This window comes from Heterocephalus glaber, unplaced genomic scaffold (genome assembly GCF_053883595.1).
Source record: "Heterocephalus glaber isolate CG9 unplaced genomic scaffold, H.glaber_assembly_v1.0 deba00001481, whole genome shotgun sequence".
Lineage (NCBI taxonomy): Eukaryota > Metazoa > Chordata > Mammalia > Rodentia > Bathyergidae > Heterocephalus > Heterocephalus glaber.
The window spans coordinates 9,502,212-9,522,476 of NW_028258317.1; the positions used below are offsets into that span (position 1 = coordinate 9,502,212).

At 35.4% G+C, this 20,265-nt stretch overlaps 1 long non-coding RNA gene across 1 annotated transcript in view; it reads right to left on the reverse strand.

The window, feature by feature from the left end:
• LOC110349978 (uncharacterized) overlaps positions 1–20,265 on the reverse strand; it is a 259,222-nt gene that overhangs the window by 120,723 nt on the left and 118,234 nt on the right. The window contains exon 6 of the long non-coding RNA XR_002396213.2: positions 17,914–18,116. This is a non-coding gene — a long non-coding RNA (uncharacterized LOC110349978). The remainder of the gene's footprint in view (positions 1–17,913; positions 18,117–20,265) is intronic.

Consider the following 20,265-nt stretch of genomic DNA (forward strand, 5'->3'; position numbering starts at 1 on the left):
GTATCTTTGTGTGTGCATGTGTGTGTGTGATATCTTCTCAATTTAAAAAATATCTCGATGACAGTTTTGTACCAAATGATGAATGGATGGTTCTACTTTTAAAATTAAGCATTCACCATCTCTAGGTTTTAATTCCAGAGGTGATGTTTAATTTCTCAAATTAAATAACCTTGAGAAACTAACTCTTGTTTTACATTTATTTTGTTTTTAATTTTGAGACATTGTCTTGCTAACTTCCCCAGGGAGTACTTAAACTTGCAATCCTCCTACCTCAGTCTCTCAGGGTGCTGGGATCACAGGCATGGTCCACAACATCCAGCAGTCCAAACTTATTTAGCAGTTATATTTGTAAGAGTATTTCCCAGGACCTATAATGTCTATGTTTCCATTTCCAAATTCTATCTTAATTAAAATACTCCAACTATCCCAACAGTTTCTTCCACTTCTAAGTCCTGTAGATTTCCAGAAATAGTGTGAGGCTTTCCTATTGTGAGCTGTCTGGACTCTCAGAAATCTGTGTGGAAAAGTCAAATCAGATAACAAATTCATCAGGCAGGATTAGAACACCTGTGAGTGATAGGTTGTTATCTGCCCCAATTACTGTTATAAGGAGCTATCAGAAGCTAGATGTAGACATTTGGGGGAAGCAGATGGTTAGAAAAGATGTGTCAAAAATGCAGAGAAAATAATCAATATTTTGACTCAAGAGAAGTTCAAGATTCAGGGTCTGGGCACAGGGTAGACTTCACAAATACAGCCAGAAGCAAAGCCAGAAGTCTGTAGTGAGAATATGGTAAAAGAAAGTGACATGCTCCAGTTTCTCAGGGATTAAGTGAATGCAAATGCAGGACAACTCTATTGTACAAGGGCCTTCCAAAGTCTGGGCAAGGGACCAACACTGTATCATTCACATGATCCTCAATTTTTACAGAATTTTTGAAAGGAAAATTTTAAGTAGTCAGTTACTAATAAAAGAAAGGGAAAATGTCTGTGCCCTCTAACTCCTTCACACATTGTTTCCTGTCTGGTGATGTTAATAAAGCCACTACCCCAGCTAAGGGACCATTTGATTAAAGCAGATACATGAACATAGAACCTGATATAGAATTTCTTCAACATGGCAACTTCTCAAAATGCACTTGACATAACAAATGACAAATTGTTAAGTTACAAGAAAATTTCTAATTATCAATAAAAACAAAACCGCAAAATTTCATGCTTCTAGCCAGGGCAGAATAACTTGACCCAGACTTACCCTCCCATTAAAATAACCATATTACTAAACAAAATATATCAAATAATTATTCATGTATACTGACAACAGGCGAGAATGTGATTCTTGAGAGTATGAATGCACCCGGTTACATCCAACATTTAGCCTGGCTTTCTCCCAGGGAGCATTTTCCCTCTGATGAGGCAGTGAGCTGAAGCTCCATCAAAAGAAAGAATCATGCTGTGCTCAGGAGGCAGAGACTGGAGAGCAGGTCACTGAGCTGGCTTAATTTCCTTAGTAGGACTCTACAATGCAGGGAACTGAACAAAAATATAAGCACAGGGTTTTCCCCTGGATCCTTGGGAGAGGGGGAGCTAAATATGTTCAAGGCAAAACTCTGCAAGGCCTGACAGGAGGATTGGGGCTCTAGAGTCAAAATCAGAACTAAAATGTTGGTCTCCCATTGGGAGACTTTGGAGTTCTGGCTCCAGTGGAGTGGAGAGATCTTGCTAATCACCCTGGTCACTAAATTTGAGATTCCAGCAATGTACATATGAGGAATAAGAACCATGTGATAGGCCAAAGAGCAATGAAGAGAAGAAGAATCTGACAATTTCAGGAGCCAATCAACATGTGTATTATACAGAAAAACCTTCAAAGTAAAGAAGCATCTCTTTCTCCTTTTTGACATGGCCATATTTACTCTGCACCATGCCATTTTAACTTTCTATTTGACTTTTCCAAGGATTCACAGCTAAGGATTTCCCTTAAGTGTCAGGAGACTTCAGAGGTGGATTCTTCCTCAATGATGGAACTGTTGGGATTTTAGCAACACTTAGAGATGGACTACATGCTTTTTGCATAAGGAGAGGTGCATGAATCTTAGCAGGCCAGAGGTAGAATGTTGGTTCATATCTAGATATACCCCTCAAGCCTCAAGTGCTTATAAGTGGAGTTTTTGCATGGTGATTAGATCATGGGAGAGCTATATTTATCTGTGGATTAATCCATTGATTAGTTTAGAGCTAAATATGATGTTGGGAGATATAGCCTGGTTGGAGAACACTAGTCACTAAGGACATGGCCTAGAAGGGTATATCTCCCTCCGGCTCCTCCCTTCACACTTTCTGCTTCCTGGATGTTATAAGGTAAGCAACTTTCCTCTGCCTAGGCCCTTCTACCATACTGTTTCTGTGTTTAAGCCTGTCCATCATGGAATGGAAAGCTGAAACATGAGCCAATATAACCTCTCCTCCTTTAATTTGTAGGTGTTGGGTATTGTGCTCTAGGGACAAAAAAACTGACTAAAATATCAGGCAAGAGATCTTGAGGATATACAAGGGTCATATTAAGAATAAGTAGGACAGGACTGGGGATTTAGCTTAGTGGTTTCACCACCTGCTGCGCAAGCACAAGGACCTGAGTTCGATCCCTGGTACCAAAAACAAAAAGAAAAAGAAAAGAAAAAAAAAAGAAGTAGGACAGGGCCCGGGATTTAGCTCAGTGGTTCCGGCTCCTGCCTTGCAAGTGCAAGATCCCAAGTTCAATGTGCAGTACCAAAAATAAATAAATAAAAAAGAATAAGTAGGACAGTTTTGAAGACACAACTGCTATAGTTCTTCCTGTATACAAGCACAGTTAACTCTAAAATTTATGGCCAGGACAGTCCTTATAGTTTGCATGTTAAAGTGGCACCAACTATAGCAATCTGAATAGCGAAGGGACATGCAAAACTATATAGTCAATGAAAGAAAAAAGTTGGGTGACTTTAGAGTCTGTGTTCAGAGTAGACAACAATGACCATAACTGGAGAAGCCATAACTGGCATAGATGGAAAGGAAGCACAGTACAAACCCTAAGTGGGCAGCAGCTATGAGACAAGTCTGGAAACAGGAAGGCAACCTGCCTCCATTACAAAACTGCCATGGGGACCAGTCTGAGTTTTCTTCCTCAGCTTTTAAGGTACGGACTGGTTCTTAATTAGGACTGTGTCATTCACAGACCACGGTAACAATGACTATAATATGGTTCTAAAATGACCAACAAGTATGAATGTGATAGAATAGAGTTTTATTCTTGAGATGACATTGGCACTTGCTAACTCAAAAAACTAGTTAGCAATCAAAGGGAATATTTTTACTGCACAGAGTGGTCTATAACCTCACTGCATCTGAAAGCCTTTGACTTCCTAGGAAATCAAGCCTCAGGAATTTGCTCTGGATCCTTCTAGCCAGAAACAGCTTTGCCAGTGATAATTGTAAGAGACTAACTAGCCTAACAACAAAGGCAAGAATGAGCCAATGTTGGTAACTAGGAGTTCTGGAATGCAGAGCTTGCTGGTTGCTTTCAGCAGCATATTTTGTGTTTGCTTTAGCAAAAAACTAGAGAAATATACAGCAGAAATGAGACATAAAACTAGAAATATCTAGTATTGTGAACAATTATACTTGAAATGATTGTGTTTTTAAAAATATAAATAAGTTAACTTTACACCATCATCAGGTTCATATTTTTAAAATCAGTACTGTATTAATGTTTATCTTTCCAGTCCTACCCACTTTCTTTATTCACTGCCAAATGTAAAATTTTATATCCAGATTTTATTGTTTTAACAGTTTATATTATTAATCTTTATGAAATTTGTTTTGAGATTTATATGTTGACTATGTTTATAGTAATTATAATTACTTATATGTTTCACTTAATTGATCTTGCTACTCATTGCCAATGCTTCTATAATACAACTTCAACAACCTCAAGGGGTGTTTTTATTATGACTCATCTCTTTGTCAGAGAATATCTCTGGGTAATAACACCAGGAATGGAACTTGTGTGGTACATCTTATGAGTTGTGTATATTGTAGAATGTATTTTTGTTGACAGTGCACAAGAAAGGCAATATGCCTCTATGTGGAATCTTTAGTCATAACACTGTCATTATCTCCCTTGCCACTTCAAATGTTGCTGCCAAAATCATGATCTAGAAACGGAGACATCCTAGACGCAATGATATTTTTTCTGCACAAATAATCTGATTTTCCTTACTTTCATGTTCGTAGGATATTTCTTATTTATCCTTTGAATTTCAGATATCTCAGCAGGATGTGTCTAAATATTGGCTTCATTTCATTAATGTGCCTGCTTCTCAGTGAGACCCTTCATTCTGCAGACTCAACACTTTCTTCATTTTAGGAAAGTTTTATATAAACACAACTTTGATAACTGATTTTTTTACCATTTTTCTGATCTGTTCATTTATCTGTTGTGTTGAGTCTCCTTAATATTTTATTTTTCATCTTCACTCTCACCTTCTTAATATTATAATCCTTTCACCCTGTACTCTAGAAAAGCTTCCCTTATTTATGTCTCACATCACTGATTCCCTTTTTGAAGTGTCAGTTTTTATCTTTATTATTTCTAATGCATATTTAATCCTCAACAGCAGTTTTCAGCATCAACCTAATATTTACTTGCCTCATCTGGCTCTATTTTCATCTAGGTCTTTTGTCTTACTTTCTTGTTCTACTCTTTGTACTGTCCATTGCATTCATATCTTGAATTATTGAAATTATAAAACACAGGTTTTCAAAATGTTCTCCCATGTACTACAATGCATTATTGTCATGTTGGCACATGCATTTAAATATTCTGTTAGGCCACAAAATCTTTTCATAATTTCATAGATATTATGTTTTCCATACATGGTTTTCTATTTGCTTGTGTATAAAACCAGGGCATAATATCTACCCATAATTAGAGGAAAAGGGCTACTATTCTTTATGATTTACTTAACAGCTACCTCTACACTCTTATAATTTTCATTTGATATATTAATCTTGAAATGTCAGAGGCTCTATACACTGTCTAATATTCCTTTATGCATTTTCTAGTACTTGATCATCACTTATCTAGTGTCTCTGCTGAATCAGGGAAGGTAATACTGTCCTCATAGTTGGTCAGCCAAATATGCAAATGGACACATATTCTTGCCAATCAGTGGGGAAAATAAAATCTAAAAATCAAAAACAGGTCTAACAAAGGGCAACCTACACATGGCCACTCTTCTCACTAATATCTTCAGGTTCCAAAATGAGATACAGCATCCATATTATATTTCTCTTAGACAACTTTAAAAACTAAGCATTTTAAACCTTGAATGGGTATAAAAAGAAGGGTTAATCAGAAAAAGTCACATTCCAGCTGCCTCTGACATTTGTGTGATTAAGATTTTATATCTTTGTGATAGATGCATTTGATGGATAAAGATGAAAATTATTCTCTTCCTTTTTGTCTGATTTATACCATAGTGCCCTCAATCTCCACTGTTAGAAGAGTAACTGGAAATTTCTCTAGAGATCTGGCAAGTTGTCACTCAAATATCGCTAATTCTACATGTAGTTGTGAATGTACATTTCTGTGGCTATGGTAATATTTAATTGGAATTTATGACTGCATTTATTTTTAATCAAGAACTGTATGGGGCCGGGTATTTAGCTCAGTGGTTCCGCCACCTGCCTCGCAAGCATAAGGACCTGAGTTCGATCCCCGGTACCAAAAAAAAACCAAAACTGTATGCCAGTAAGGATGAGAGTAAACTCAAGCATCCTTAAACTCTTTCTTCCTTGCTCCAGCCTGAGCACATTAGAAAGAATTATCATTAATTTTTTCAGTTAGTTACAAATAGAACAATTGTACTTCCATTGCTAGTGGATGAAGTAGCTGTATTAGAAGGCCTCTCCCCATTCCTATTGACAGGAAAGTAAGGCTCACTATGGCTTTCATTCTCCAAACAGATCCTATTGAGTTTCTTTCTCCTGTCCTTTCCTAAGCTCAGCCAGAAGACAATGAGAACCAGTTTGGATTTGGAGAGGGGTGCTGTGGTTGAAAGCTTGAAACCATGTGTTCTAGCCTAGTTTTCCACAGGGAGAAAGTGATCATTCCTTGTGCATTTATCTCATCTCTTTTTTAGAAGTATGAAGTATGATCAACAAATACAGGAATGTTTAAATATTTAACTTTATTACAATAAAAGATGTATTGTCATTAACCTCACTAAGATACTTGAAACATACTTATCTCATTGTAATTGCAATTCTGGAAATCCTCTTTTGAGTGTTTTCAGTTGTGCTGTTGCAGCTGCCACAGTGTTCTGAATCAATTGAAAATATTTACCTTTGTTAGTCTTTTTTTTTTTTGGTACCGGGGATTGAACTTGGGACCTTGCACTTGGGAGGCAGGCAGCGGCCCCACTGAGCTAAATCCCCGGCCCACCTTTCTTAATCACTTTGACTTAGGGGAAAAGCTGCAAGTCACATAGTGCCAGATCCAGTGAATAAGGTGGATGAAAACACATTAATGTTTTTACACACTTGCCTTTCCGTTGGATGGCACAACCTTGACAACATCATTTAACATTTCTTGACCACACTTTGTAAAGACACTAGTTTTTATTGACATCCAGAGTTACTTCTTAGCACAATCGAGTTTGCCAAAGTCCCTTCAATTTTCCATCCCTTGCCATAATTGTCCCTTTATTATCATCTTTCTATATTTAGCACATTTGAGTTGCCATCTATTTTCACTTTGTATGGTGGATCTGCAATTTCCTGAGTAGGATTTGTGGATACAAAGTTGTTGAAGCTAGCACAATTACACTTCATCATACTTAAGTCTCGTCAGTTAAAGTATCATGTTAGCCATATATATCTCAAAATGTTCAGTTAAGTTTTTGTTCCCTTTCACTTTCTGTGGTCATTCACTGTAGTAATTTAGGGTGAAGTTAGCCTAGGGTAAGTATTTGGAGTAATAAAGCATTATCCTCTGGAAGATTTACTAGTTTCTTGCCTGTTCATTCTTGCTTTCACATTGAGTACTAAAGTGCAATCATTCTATATCAGAACAATTGTTCCTCTATTTATGATGAAGTGGTCTTTTAAGGGATACGACGGAACATATGGTTATAATTCCTCGCAGGCAGAGTTGTAGATAGGTACAATCTTAAAGGATTTCCCAAATACACTTCTAAGTGACCTACTGCTTCTGACTATAATATTTGTACTTTTGAACTCTGTATTATTGGGACATTCACAGTGACACACTATGAAATCTGTCCTTTCTCTGAAAAGTAGAACATGGTAATGTAATGCAAAAATCACATTTCAGAGTCTAACACACACAGGCACACTCTGAATGTATGACAATTATATTCTATTATGTAATTCCCTTTTTATTTTGTGCCTAAAACCAAATCACAGGGAATTTTCTGTATTTCAGACTAAGAGAAAATGAAAAAGGATATTATAAAAAGATAATTGTAGCACTGTATCAGATGTCACTAGTCACTCACCTGATGATCTTTTAATGATCACACATACATCCTGGAAAACCCTTGCCAAGAATTATGAATATTCTCATATACTCACTTCTTTAAACTGTTTATTGCCTTTTAATTTTGTTTTTACAAAGAGAATGCAAAACCTAACACTTTCCAAAATCTCCACATTCACCCCAAAATTGACTTTATCACCCTCTTCTCATGCATTTTGTGATTAAAGGTTTGGCCCTACGCTACCTTACACTAGAAATTTTACAAGTCAGATCCCAAATTTCCAGGATTATGGAATTAGATCTAGTAAAATCTCTTTATTATTTGGAAGAATATGGTCCATAAGTCCATGTGTCTACCACCCAGTAGACTCATGTTCTGATCACCTATTAAACTGTGTTCTGTGGAATGGAGCAGACTGACAAGGGATCTGGACACCATTGGTTTTTCAGGGTCAGCTAAGGAAGGCCAAACAGTTCCCCTATCCCTAAATATCCCTTTTGTTTAGTCTAACAAAATGCTCCTATTTCAAGGACAAATACTGGATTTATTACTGGATTGTTGTCCCAAGGGAAGAAGGATGTTATCAAATTTCTGCTTTCAATAGTTCCATCCTAGAGCATGTGCTCACTGAAAAGTAAATAAAAGTGTGTTTGTGTTTCCCCTCCACATGTTTTATACCACATCTTATATTTTTAAAATGTCAGCACAAATGATTGCTAGTAAAAAAATAAGGATTATCATAAATTCATTTTTCTTCATAAAGCTTTGAAGGAAGCAATTTCTTGATAGATATATGAAGATTTAATTTTCAGTGATTTAGACTTCAGGCAGTGTGTTGTAATAGTAAGCTTTTTGTTAGAGAAATGATTTATGAATCTGGGCTTCAAGTATTGTTATATTGCTATCTAATAACTTGGTGACTTCATCGTGAGAGTTTTGATCTTTAGACATTTCTTTCTACAATAAAGAAACATCATTCTCTGTCCTGGAGGGGTCTTTGTTTTACTTTCAGTGGAAATGGTTTGTAGACTGGATGAAAGAAAAAGGACAGGGAACAATTTTTAAATGATTCAGAGCTTATATTCTGTATAAGTGTATGACTTGGAAATATGTTTGCTAAAGTTTTATTTTTCTATGGTAAAATTGGCCATCTAGACTAATTTCTGGTGTGATTTGTAATGAAACTCAGTCCAATCACCTGCCAGGTTTGTGAAAAAGTCTAACACTCTGAAAAATGACAAAACAGTAACAATTCAACAGAAGTCTTATAGAACAGAGAAGAAAGCCTAAATGTGATTCATCTGAGTTTAATCACAAGATAAAATGCAATTTAGCAATGAATAAACAAAATCCAAATAGCAAAAAAAAGATATAAGAAAACATTTTTAGATGAAGTGAATAGTTTTAGCAAAAGCACAAATGCTAAATTCAGGAATGGTCCAGCTGGAATGAAAAGCAAGAAATAAATAGCTTCAAGGGATCATGCATAGGAAGAGACAACAGATGTTTTTGTCTGATTAGTTATAGAGGGAGGCACAGGGTGTCAACCTCAAACATCACTGTACTTGATTTCTTCATTAATTTGTGTATGAATTGATGTCATATCCTTGTATGTTAGGCAGAATAACACCCCACTGAGAAATTCACACCCAGATCTCCAGGATTTGTAAATATAATACTTTACATAGCAAAGAGATGTTGCAGATGTGATGTAACAGCATCTCAACATGTAGAGTTTATCCTGGATTTTCCAGCTGGGCCCAGTGTAATCACAGAAGTCCTTATAAGAGGGTGATAGGAAGTTTAAAGTCAGAGAGAGAAATATGATGATGATGGAAGCAGGGTTGTAGAAAAATCTTAGGATTTCAAGCTGCTCAATTTGAAGATGAAGAAAGAGGGTCACTGACCAAGGAACACAGTGGGCTTCTACAAGATGAAAAGGCAAGGAAAGAGATTCACTCCAGAGCCTACATAAAAAAATACAATCCAGCACACATCCTAATTTCAGCCCAGGAAATCCATTTCAGACTTTGGACCTACAAAACTGTTATATACAAATTTGTGTTATTTGAAGTTACTAATTTTTGATAACTTGTTATAGCAATATTGTATACAGATACAACATTTCACTCCCCTCTCATTCATTCCTGCGTCCAATTGATCCTATTTACAGCAACATATTAACCTTTCTAAAAAGTCATTTTTATCATGGTACTTTTTATCCAAAATCTTCAGAGGTCCCTCCAATTCTCAAATGAAATAATCTACCCTGAGATGGAAGCCATAACTTTTAATACTAGCCCTAGGCATCAGTACTAATTAATTACCCAGATGTTTCTTCCAACTAGATGAGGCTTTTGCCCAGTTCCCAGTCTTGGTTTCTACTTATTTCTTGATAAGAACTATCTACATCTCTGCACAATAAAATTCTATCACCTGAGAAAACTTGTAAACTTTTTAAATGAAAAATAAATTCACATGTTTACATACATAAGATATCCCACTGAAGAGCCCTTACATATCTATTTAAGGAACATGTTTAAGGCAAGTCCAGTGAAAGAATATTCTTACAAAATGAATAGCCAACAGGTAGAATTGATACAAATTACAAACACATAGATTATATTAGGTAAATGTACAGGAGATCAAAAACAATTTGAAGTGAAAAAAGTCAATAAATCAGAAAGCCTATGAATAAATATTCAACAAAATAAATTCAAATTAATGATACATAGTTTTAAATGGTAAATTAGTAAATATTAAAAATTATAATAATAATGCCAAGCACATAGTGAAACACATTTTTAGACAATGGCTGATAGTTAAAGTGCTGTACGATAGCACTTCGGCAACACATAATAATAGCATTAACGTACTATCTTCCATTTGATTAATCTATTCATAAATATTTATATAAACTTACATAAAATTGAAATAATGTGAATGGAAAATGATTTAAATCATGGCACATATATTTTATGAGATCTGTATGTTCTAGAAGTTTTTAAGAACTTTGTAAAATATAAATTATAGAATTGTATGTCATGTGCAAGATAACAGTATATCCTTAAAAATGTTATTAATCGTGACCAAAAAGTAATTAGATTATTTTTCTTTTCATATTTGATGGAGATTGCATTGAAGCTATAGACTGATTGAGTAGTATGGTCATGTTGACAATATTAATTTTTCCTATCCATGAACCCAAAATAAATTTCCACTTTGGAAGGTATAATCTTTTTCATGTGTTATTGGATTCAGCTCACTAGTATTTTGTTAAGAATTTTACCAACTTTCCATCAGGGATATTGGTCTGTGGTTTCCTTTATTATTGAATTTTTTGTGATTTTGGTGTCAGTGTAATTCTGCTCTCATAAAAACTGTTTAGTAGAGTTCGTTCCTTTTAATTTTTGAGATACTTTGGGAAGAATTAAAATTAGTTCTTTAAAAGTTTTGTAGAATTCAGTTATAAATCCATCAAGTCCTAGAATTTTCTTTGATTATAGACTTTTAATTACTACTTTAATCTTACTCATTGTTGATCGGTTTAGATTTTTCTATTTCATTTCTAAAACAACAAAAATTAATTTCTCAACAGTTCTGGAGACAAAATGTCTAATTTAGTTTGTATCTAGGAATTTATCCATTTCTTCTAGAGTTTTCAATTTGTTAGCATATAATTGTTCATAGTAGTTTCTTATTATCCCTTGTATTTTTGTGGGACAAGTTGCAGTGTCCCTTTTTTCATCTCTGATTTTATTTATTTGGGTCTTCTCTATTATCTATATTACTGTAGCTACAAATTTGCCAATTTTATTTTTATTCTGTAAAAGACAACACTTTTTTGTTCATTAAGTTTATTGGTACATTTTAGGTATACAATATGATGACATTCATCATTGGGAATTTGTACCTTTACATGATATATCTTGGTTCTTATGTTTCTCCCCATTTGTCTGCCCTCCCTTCCACCCCTCTACCCCTCCCCATTTACAAAGACTTTGTTTCCATTTTTTTCCTTTTGTGATATTTTTTTCTTTTCCCTTTGTTCCTTTCCCCTACCCCCTACCAGTTCCCCTTCCCCTTCCCCTTTGGACCTTTTCTCCCTATTTCACATTATCTATTGTACAATTTGATCCTCATTTACACTCAGTTTCTCACACGAGAGAAACTATTCGGTATTTACATATGTGTAAAAGCAATTCTTTAATTGATCTTTTGCATTTTGTTAGTTTTGATTGTCTTTATTTCTGCTCTGATCTTTATTATTTCTTTCCTTTCACTAATTTTGGCTTTGGTTTCTTTTTGCTTTTCAAAGTCCTTGAGTTGCATGACTGGGTTCTTTTTTTTTTTTTTTTTTTGTACCTTGGATTGAGCTCAGGACCTTGGGGTTGCAAGGCAGGAGGCGGAACCACCGAGCTAATCCCTGGCCCCATAATTGAGTTCTTATTTTAAATCTTCTTAGCTTTTTGGTGTATGTATTTTTTGCTATAAATTCCCCAATTAATATCATTTTTCTGGATTCCACAGATTTTGATATGTTGTGTCTTCATTTTCATTTGTTCCAAGACATTTTTGGTTTATATTTTAATTTTTCAAGAACTCATTGGATTTTTAAGAATTTGTTTTTCAATGTCCAGGTGTTTGTATATTTCCCACTGTTGTTTCTGTTGATGTCTAGTTTTATTCCATTACAATCTAAGAACATACATGAAATTACTTCAATTTTTAAATTTACTAAGAATTTATTTGTGGCTTACCACATGATCTTTCTTGAATAGCGTTCTATGTGCTAATAAGCAGACTGTGTAGTCTGTTGCTGTTGGATGAATGTTCTGTAAATGTCTCTTACGTCTATTTGCTTTACAGTGTGGATCCATTCTGATGTATCTTTGTTGATTTTCTGCCCTGGTGATCTGTCAAGGGAAGAAAGTGGGGCACTGAAGTCCCAGTTACTGTATTGGAGTCTGTCTCTCACTTTAGCTCTAATAATATTTGCTTTATATATTTGGGTGGTTCAGTTTTGAGTGCAAAATTTTTAGCACATAGTTTAATGCAAAAGAACAATTAATACTTATTTTCATATTAGTTCTATTTTCATATAATTTTTGTGTTTCAAATAAGTATAGACTTTCCCCATATAATTGACAGGTATTTTTAAAAAGTGAAATTCTAAAAGAAAAACATGTTAGATTATGTTTTACAACAGTGATATAATAAAAACTAATCCAAAATGTGGGGAAAGCAATACACATTCAATTTTTTAAAATTAGTTTCTGATAAAACTTGAACACCCCAAACCCTCATCAAACATTTTAGTCTTGTACCTAATAGGATCCTTCAATCTCCAGGGTTAAGTTTTGTGGTGTTTCTCATTGGGCAAATATCAGTGCTCCTGATGCCACACGAAGAATCTGTAAGAGCCAAGGATGTAGCTCATTGGGCACTGCGCCTGCCTGGCAAGTGCAAGGTCCTGAGTTTGATCCCCGGTACAGAAAAAAAAAAACAAAAAAACTCATGGTGATCCACCTGCCTCAGCCTCCCAAGTTCTGGGATTATAGGCATGCATCACCATGCTTGGCAAAAGAATCTGTAAGACTCCCCACTTGGAACTGGACTTTTCTCCTTAACCACAGCCACTAGATTCATCATCCATTGTCATGGTACCTACCTGAGTCTGGAAACCACTAATGATGGAAACTGTCACTAATAATGACCACCAGGTGTGTAAGTGCCAATCCTACATTACGTGTGAGTTCACCATACCTTTGTGCATATTGTAATTGAGTTATCTAGTCATCCTATGAGCTAGTTCTATAGCTCTGTCACTTTCCGTAATCCAAACCACTGCCTTTCCTTTGCCATAAACTTCATACAAAAGTCCCTGATTACACCATGTTAAGGGCTGTACTACTGCTGACATGCCATATAATGTTCTACCTTTACCTGATGCAGTGTCCTGCCTATAAAACCTACAACTTGGATTTTCCTCATCAATAGTAGTATACTTTTAAAAGTAAAGGAAATTTGCCACCTCCTGCCTTGCAAGAAGAAAGACCCGAGTTCGATCCTCAGTACAAAAAGAAAAAGTAAAGGAAATTTAGACAAACACTGATTATTCACTCTATTTGATCAAGCAGAGGTAAAAATAACAAAGATTTAAATCTCCCTGTTTAAATATGTCTCCAGTGTAGAGCAGAAAAAAAACCCCAACCAAATGAAATTATCAGTATATGATGTAAGATCTTAAGGCTCACTTCACGTGCTGCCTCAACATGTGGTAAAACCAGAAATGTTGCAAACAACCTCTCTCTAAGGTCTCCTTCAACCCTGCTACCATAGATGAGGTCTTCTAGCCAAACAATCCTCCTTATCAAAGGCACCAGGCACAATTACTGCTTATCCCTGATAACTTAGTTTCAATTTCCTGCCAACCTTCAGAAATATTCAGACAAGCCAATCATATCCTCCCATGGGATCTCAGGGACATCGCAGCCTTGTAATGTTACAAAGCCTGCCTGATGCAGCCTCTGGTTTTTCACTCTATTTCCAAGTCCAACTCATGAGTGACCCTGAATAACATATAGTATTCGTCTCTCCCAAACCATGAGTATATATGACTAATAAGCTACTTTTATCCTCCACTGTTGGATGTCTTATATTCAGATGTCCATGTGAATCCATTCCTTACCAATAGAGTCAATAGAAGGGATTAAAACACTTCAGTCAGGAGGCTTTTTAAAAATGTCTGTTGTGATCATTTATATGAGATTTTTCATGATTTTTTTCTCATCAGACTGGAGATCTTAAGGACAATATAGTTTTTCTTATAAAACCTTCACAAAAGGATATGGATGAGAACAGAGTTTTGGGTCTGGATCAGCACCTCTATACTCAATGTTAGTCTCAGTTTAGTTCTGTCAAGTACATCAAACATACTCAGCAGTATCTAGAACAGCAAATCCCTATTTCCTACCCCTAAAGCCTTCAAAGTACAAGTGAGAATATTTCCAAGTCCTTGTCAAGACTTCTGGTGAGAAAAGGACCACTGTGTGCAGAACTTTTAGAACCCCTACATAGAAACCTGTTCTTGGCATATATTTTTAAAAATTCGTAAGCCAGAATCCAAAAACCTTTTAACAACAGCTTGAATGGGCATTCCATATATTGCATCTGATTCTTTATGCCCTTGTGAGGTTTCCACCATCCTTATGGAACCAGAGGAATTAAAGTATAATGTGGCAGAATATAAGTGGTCTCCAGTATCCAATCTTTAGCTATCATCTTGATAATGAGGTATAAACTTGGCATTTTGGTTAAATACTACATTTTTCAGCCTCTCTTGCTCTCCAGTTCTACATAGGACTGTAGAGTTATGTGCTGTAGAAAGACATGTAAGGAAAAATGTTATGTGGGGGCTTTCATAAAGTTTTTTTTAAGGGAAGCCACCACAACTGTCTTCCTTCCTCTTTTCTCCTTCTCAGTGACTAACACATTATATGACCAGAATTTGAACAGCTATTTTGGACCATAAAAAGAATGGCAAATATATCAGGACATCAAAAGAAAAAATACCTAAATTTCTAAGAACATTCTGTCCCTGAACATCCTACCTCCAGATTCTCTTAGCTAAAAAAGAAAAATAAATTCCTAGGTTGTTTAAGCCACTCGATGTATTCAGATGAACTACATTCTAAATGATATAGATGATATACCTAGAACTAGTTTCATCAGCTACTTTAGAGACACCAAAGACTCACACGTGCAATGTAGTAAAAAAGACACCCAAAGCAAAAGCACAGCAGCAACATTATTATCACTAGTCCAAATGTAGGCTCTCCAAATATGCACACATATAAACAAATCAATAACTGATTTAAATTAGTGTATTGTATGAATAATTTATGTCATGTAAATAGCTGTATGATTTAATATACACATATTTAACTTGGTAAAGAATTTAAAATGAATTTTATTTATACATTAATTTCTATTACCATAGTAGTTGGTGCGTATTTTGAATGTCACACCTAATCATACCCAGATAAATCAAGTCTTATTAAATTAGAATTTTAATTTAAGATATGATGCTTTTTGATATTTCCCACTGAGAATATCAGATTCCTCACTATAACTGCCACTTGGGATATACTCATTAATGACTTATCTACCTATATAAATAGCTGAGGAATATGTTCCTTTGAGACTCTACATTCTTAAAAAGAAGATACTCAGGATGAAGTGGCACAATTAGCTAAAAACAATGAAATCTATACAAGAGAAAGTATGTTATAAAAATGTAATGAAAATACAATAATCATAAACTCCAAAACACTTTGGGTCTAACAATTTTTGAAGTCAACTTTGTAGGGAAGTGGTGCAACCATTAGCTACATATTGTCAGGGAAATACGTCTCTTCTAGTCTTTCTATTATTTTAACTTCATCATGATGATTCTCTGACCCTCTCCCTTCAAGTTACAAACTCTAACAATTTTGGAGATTTGCTCAACTTCTTCTATGAGGGATGAATAATAACTGCAGAGAATACTTTGTCTCCTTTCAATTTCTCTATTATCAGACTGGGTTAAATACAGAGTTTTTGTCAATTGTATCTTACAAAATTTATCTTACTCTCAATTATAATCTGCACAATTGCTACCCCAAAACTGCTTAAGAACAGTGATTACCAAAAATCAATCTTTTGCCCTATTGCCACAGAGTCATTTGGAGAATTTGTTAAAAATTCAGATTTCCAGGCTGGGGATTTACCTCAGTGGCTCCGCCGCGTGCCTTGCAACCACAAGGTCCTGAGTTCGATCCCCAGTACAAAAAAAAAAAAAAGAAAGAAAGAAAGAAAGAAAGAAAGAAAGAAAGAAAGAAAGAAAGAAATTCAGATTTCCAAACAGTACTCCCATGAAATATAATAGATAGGGCTTGTGAAACTACTTTAGCAATATCTTCAGCCTCCAAATAAAAAACATAGCCAAATTTGGGAAACTGAGTTTAAAGAAAAGCTGCCCTTGCTATTTGGTGGGGCTGAAGTATTGCTTTGCCTTTTGCATCTCCTATGCAACTTCTGTGGGATCTCACTCTTATTACAAATATTGGTTAGAAAGTGGGAAAGGCTTTGAAACCTCACTCTTAACTTTTTTTTCCTCACTCTTAATTTTGATAAATAGATGTATTTTTCAGATTCAAACATGACAAGAACTCAATGGAAAAGTTAATTCTCTAAAAGGCAAAAATATTGTTTCTTCCCCAGAATGATTATCTGGTACCTCCCTTGACTCAAATAACTTTGAGTTTTATTGCATATTTCATATTCATTCTCAGGTAACTAATTTAGATAATCCCAGAAGGGAACAATGAAGAACTATAAGTACAACTATAGAAAGACCTAATTAAAGCATTGATAGGAACAGAGATCATCAGGAAGAGGCAAATTGAGGAATCTAAATTCCAACCAGATTTGAGCATTCAAATATAAATGTGAGGTCAGAGAAAGCAATGAGTCAGGAATCCAACAAGCCCTGCAAGTTAAGTCTTAAGGCAGCACTCTGAGGTTAAGAGAGCAGGAAATGGATAAATCCATAGTTTTAGGCAAGGCTGGATAGATCAAAAGAATCCTGAAAGGAAAGCAGTTCCAGAATCTAACAGCTTAGAGAATTTGAAGCAGTGGCATTCATGAATAGAAACAGTACAGAAACTGAGCCTAAAGCAGTGATTTTTTTCCTCCTCCTTTTTAAACCTTTTGGAAAGTATGGTCCAGAGATAACAAGTGTGTAATAACTGCAGATGATTAAAGTGCGCTACACACCTGACTAGAGTAAAGACAGAAATATGACAATTACAAGGTGCTTTAAACATTGAAGTAATTGATTTCCTCCCCTATTAATAATCCCTGCCCTGTACCTCACAGTGTACAAAGAAAAATTCTGGTTCCTTGCTAATTCAGTGAGTTGAATTCTGTTCTGCTATTGCAGAAATAAAACTAATCTGATCAGTAAAAGCTGTCCCGTGTCCATTTCAATAACAAAATGGAAGCAGGGCATGATCATAACTAACAAAAATCTAAGATTTAAAAAACTAGCTAAACTGTGACCTTGAGCAAATTATTCAACATCTCTAAACCCCAGTGACAGAGGGTATAAAATCAAGAAAATACCACTTGCCCTAATTTTTTCATGAGATTGTGATGAGGCCCAAAGGAGTTAACATACAATGAAGCACTTTTCGGTTAAGAAATATCACTATCATTATTAATGTCTTACTTCTTTGGCCATTATTATATTCCAATAAGTCATGTTTTTAAAAGTATGTAATTGCAAAAATTTGTTTTGAAAATATACGGTAATAAAATGTTGTCATACCTTGGTACTCATCTGCTTTGAAATTCATTGAATTTAGCACTTCATGGATTTGACACAAAAATTTTGTGCTGGTACTCCGGTACTTGACATACAAGGTAAAGCTTGGTTCCTGCTACTCAGTCCTTGTTGATTGTCTTAAGACCGGTTACCCTTTCCAGCCAAAGCAATTGGTTTGATACTGTCATTTTTAGAGCTTCTGGTACCTACCAGGAAAAAGTAATGATTGTTAATGTATAACTGGATAGATTAAATTACAATAGTTATATATTTTTAAGAGAATAAGAAAATCATATCAAAACAGGAGATTAAAAAAATCAAAGTTTAACACTGCTTCTTGTTGTAATATATATTTTCTTCTTTTAATTCCCCAAAAACATTACAAAAATGAAAGTAGTATTAAATGCAAGACCAATTGATATTTGTAACTTGTTTCAATTGTTTTCTTATTGCAAGAACAAAATTACCTGACACCAACAAATTAAAGGAGGAAAGGTTTATTTTAGCTCAAAGCTTTAGAGGTTTCAGTCCTTAGACTACTTGTTCCAAGGCAAGGTGGTATGGCAGAGGGGCACAACGGTTCATGGCTGGGCAAACAAAAAGCAGTGAGCCTTCCTTCTTTCCTATTTTATTCCATCCAGGCTACTCACACCCAGGGTGGATGTTCCTCTTCATTAAATTGATCATCCACACACAGAACTATGCTAAACCAATCAGTGGATTAATTCAGTATCACGCACCCATGATCCAGCCACCTCCACAAGTCAAACTTATGAGCCCAAGAAGCTTTGGGGGGACATGCTGGGGACCCCTGAAATGTTAATGGAAACTTCTGCAGAAGGCTCCAGTCTCCTGCCCAGTTTACGTCAGAGGCCTGGGGAGGCGGGGGACTCAGAGAAAGAGAAAGCTGGGCACCAAGACAACCAATGCCAGTAACTGACAAAGGCACTGGCCAGTGCAAGCCACTGATTTTTATTGGTAATCAATTGGGTTAAAGGCAAGCTACATGAAAGTATAGCACTATGTGTAAAGACGTGCAGTCTATGCATTTTCTATGGAAATTAATTTAAACAAGGCTCCTAGAGGACAAGACAAAACATTCTCGAATTAAGAACAAAATATATGGTTATAATTAGAACATTGTCCTTCTAGTTAAGAAGGTTTTAGTTATGGGAATGGAATATGGGTGTGAATTATTTTGACCTTGGCATGTACGCTTCAGCTGGACTCACTTCTATAAACAAGTCAATTGTGGGGTTAACTCTTTACAGCTGGTACTGTTCACAGCCTGCTTTGGACATAATCAATATCATGGTCCCCTGCAGGGACATCTAGATATAAGCCATAATATAACTAGACATGTGGTTAATGCTACTTTTCACAGGCAAATTTCTAGGTATTAGAGATGTAAGAAGTAGCAAGTGCAAGAGTAAATGAGGGCCAAAATATATAATAGATAATGTAAAACAGAAATATCTTTGGGCCCAATAAAAAGTAGAGGTAATTAAAATCCTATAAACTGAATATAGGTAATAATACCTCCTTTCAATATCATTGAAAAAGTCACAAACAATTGATCATGTAATCAAGCATTCAGAATACCTCAATGAATTGCAAAATCTAGAAGAGTGAGGATGGTAGCAATATTGTGTTCATAACTAAACCAAGAAACAAAAAGCCTGAGACAGATGTTACATTGTGTTGCCTATCAATATTTCCAGAACTCTTCTTGTCATTCCAGAACATAAGTTCGTGTTTCTCTGTATCCTAGGGTTCATGATGATGTGATCTGAGTTAGCCAATAAAATGTAAGTGAAAGTAGTTAAAGCTTTGCTGCAGTAACTGGTGACATTCCATAGAGTTTGTGTGTGAATTAATGGTGCACAGGCCTTGACGGACCCTAATAAACATGTGCTGTGAAGATGAAATTAGTCTATCCTAAATTAACTGACATAAATTTTTAGGTTGGAAAATATCCAAATTAAAATTATAGAATATTTACAAAAAAGTTAATAAAAACACCATATATCAGAATCTCTGAAGTAGAGTTTTTAAAAAGACATGTTTTACAAATTTACAAAAGGAAATTTCCTTCTAAAGTATTGCCATTAGTGTGTCCCAGCTCAGTCTTTCTTTCATCTCCAAGATTCAGATTTCCAGAAAATCCACCCCGCACGCATCAGTTATTTGAACAAAAGTACGGGTTTAACAACATGGACATAACCTCGTAGGTACAGGCACCTACTACTAGGTTTAGAGGCCATTTCTAGAGGGGAATACATTCATTACATTTTACTCCTGAAAAATTTGCTGCCTGCAGTGACTCAACTGTTTATCTGCTGGACTCCACTGACA